The sequence below is a fragment of the Theobroma umbraticum genome, unplaced genomic scaffold, assembly GCF_002168275.2.
Source record: "Theobroma umbraticum cultivar Fairchild unplaced genomic scaffold, ASM216827v3 scaffold_147.0, whole genome shotgun sequence".
Taxonomy (NCBI): Eukaryota; Viridiplantae; Streptophyta; class Magnoliopsida; order Malvales; family Malvaceae; genus Theobroma; species Theobroma umbraticum.
Genome location: NW_018397259.1, coordinates 4,090,102 through 4,092,804, shown reverse-complemented (window position 1 = coordinate 4,092,804; position 2,703 = coordinate 4,090,102). Strand labels below are relative to the sequence as shown.

Below are 2,703 nucleotides of genomic sequence, written 5' to 3'. Positions count from 1 at the left end.
GCTTTCTAGACAGGAGGAAAAAACTCACCTTTTCTACAATAACAAGTGCAAGAAACCTCCATAAGGACCAGGAGTTCTTCAATCCCATTTTTTTCCTATAACTTGTGCTTCAAAGAGCTCTTGAAATTAGAAATCAATCTAAATACAATAAACTACAAGCTCTCTCATAAGGTGTCGATTGCATGTAATCGTTATAACCCTACACTTATTTTTTTGGTATAACAGATTGAACCTAGGCCTTAGGTTCGGCCTAATATAATTCAAGCTTGGATATAAATTTTTAGGTGTGAGTTCGGCTCAATCATAATATTTATATATAAATAAATAATATTTTTTATGTTTTAAATTGATGTTTACTTTTCAAATGACATAAAAGTTATGTGAATTGGATATTTTGTTCTTTACTTCACAACTATTACACTCAAAATATGTAAAAGCTGAGGGATTCACCTAAAGCCAAGATATGATTTTGTTTTTTCTTTTTTTAGGTTGGTACTCCATAATTCCATATAGAGCAAAACCTATCCTAGCTAAGGTGGTGCCATGGCTATTTCCACCGTGTAGAGTCCCCTCTACTAGTTAGGTTTGCAGTTTGCTTGATTGTTTTGTTTTCTGAAAACATTGTGCTGAAATTAATGAGTGATATACATACACATAGTTTAACTTTATGGATGAGATGAATGTGTGATACATTATGTTTTGACTTTTTTTTTTAAAACGATTTACTTAAATATATTTTATATTAAAAACCTAACTTGTGACCTGTGCTACATACAGATTAGTTTTATCTATTTAAATACATGTGTCTGCATACAAATTAACATTATTTCCATAATTATATCTATATCTTCAAAAAATTATAAATATACAATGTACATGAATACAATTGACATGTTATAAAAAAATTAAATCTTTTTGAAAAAAATTAAATCTTTTAGAAAAAAATTATATTTATGTAGGAGAGTATATGAATTGATATGTTTAAATGATTGCCAACTATTGGTGAAGAAAGAGATATGCAAACACTTTGCAAATTGTGAGCTTCGCTCCATGGTCATTGTTGACAAAAGTATGATGGAATTAGATCCCTCGACAACCAATTATCCAGGAAAGATTCCATCAGGAATCGATCTCCTCAGTGATGTTGTGGATGAGACTGCTGAGAGAAAGAGGACTTGATACAAATTCCTTTGTCTGAACATTATGTTTAATGCATGTGATTTAGTAATAACATTGTTGGAAACTCCATAACCAGATATAGTTTATGTTATTATAGTTTAAAGATTTTCTTCTGAAAAAAAAAACTTACATTAATTAGGTGGTAATCCTGTGATACCCAACATCCCACATCTGATGTGAATATGATTGTTAAGACCTATATAACAAACAAAATCTACTACTAGTAGTAACTTGAGCTTAAGTTTTTTAGAGCCACGTGGTTTAGGCCTAAAGAGTTGTTGGGCCAATGGTTAGACTTGGGTCGTTACAAATGATATCTGAGCCTGCACCAGTCCAATTTGAGCTTTCACATTGCTCTGGTGAGATCTTGGATCAGTGGATGTGATGTGTGGCCTTGATGAAAACATCAAGGATTTGAGTGGTTGGGATTGAGTTGGGATTGCGATACCCAACATCCCACATCTAATGTGAATGTGATTGTTAAGACATATATAAAAGTCTAACAACTTGAGGCCCCTTTTCTAGCAAAAATTAGAGTGTAATCCCATAACTTACATTAATTAGGTGGTAATCCCTTTTCTAGCAAAATTAGGTGATAATACCATAACTTACCTTAATTAGGTGGTAATTCCTTCTCTAGCAAAAATTAGGTGGTAATCCTATTACTTACATTAATTAGGTGGTAATCCCTAGTTATGAGGCTCAATTTCTTTCTAGTTTGTGCCATTTCCAACCAATTTTGAATAAGTGATAAGAGAAAAATCAAGTTTGAATTTAGAATATTTATTGAGACTAAGGCACTAAGCTAAGCCTAAGTAGCTTAACGACTAGGTCTTTAATTTTTTTTTAAATATTGGATATTTAAATTACATTGGATGCACCATTATATGTTTGGTAGAAAATGGGCATCTATTATGTTAGTTCTAAATTACTTCATCGGACAAGGTTAATATATAGAAACAAGATAAATAGAAGTTAATTTTACTGCTTATTAAATACCCTAAGGACACTTCTTAAGGTAAGCATGCATTTTAAGTAATATCTTCATCCGCGTTCATTCAATATCACCAATTAAAATAATTAAAAATAATACCATAAATACCACTTTACCCATTAGTAAAATCCTAAATTACAAAAATAATTTAATTTCATACCTCTTCAAGTCCTATATGATTAAATTAAAATTAGTGCTTGTGGAAAGAAAACCAAACTGGCCTTCTAATAGTCTCAGTTTGTCCAATTGTGAACCAGCGCAGCCAGGGGCGGATCAGAATTTGTGTTTAGTGGGGGGCAAGTTTTCACCAGTTGCATAAATCTTTGGTGTGTTCAATGGAAATTTTCTTATAGTTTTCATAGGAAAAATAGGAGTGAAAGCCTAAACTTTCATTAAAACGGTTATTATTAGTGTTCGGCCTCCTACGCCCTTAGCTAAATAATTTTACTTTGTAGATGGTTTAGTCTACAATGCCATTTATTAGTAATGGCAGCAAAAGGGAAAAAGAACAATCTTATTCGGAGAGAAGA

General features: G+C 31.8%; 1 protein-coding gene and 1 pseudogene across 2 annotated transcripts in view; one reads left to right on the top strand and one right to left on the bottom strand.

Moving 5' to 3' along the window:
• Positions 1-2,703, bottom strand: part of LOC110415592 (protein HOTHEAD-like) — a 24,701-nt gene that overhangs the window by 7,203 nt on the left and 14,795 nt on the right. The gene's annotated exons all lie outside the window — the stretch shown is intronic.
• The window catches only part of LOC110414830 (sphingolipid delta(4)-desaturase DES1-like pseudogene), a 2,249-nt pseudogene continuing 1,035 nt past the window's right edge, over positions 1,490-2,703 (top strand).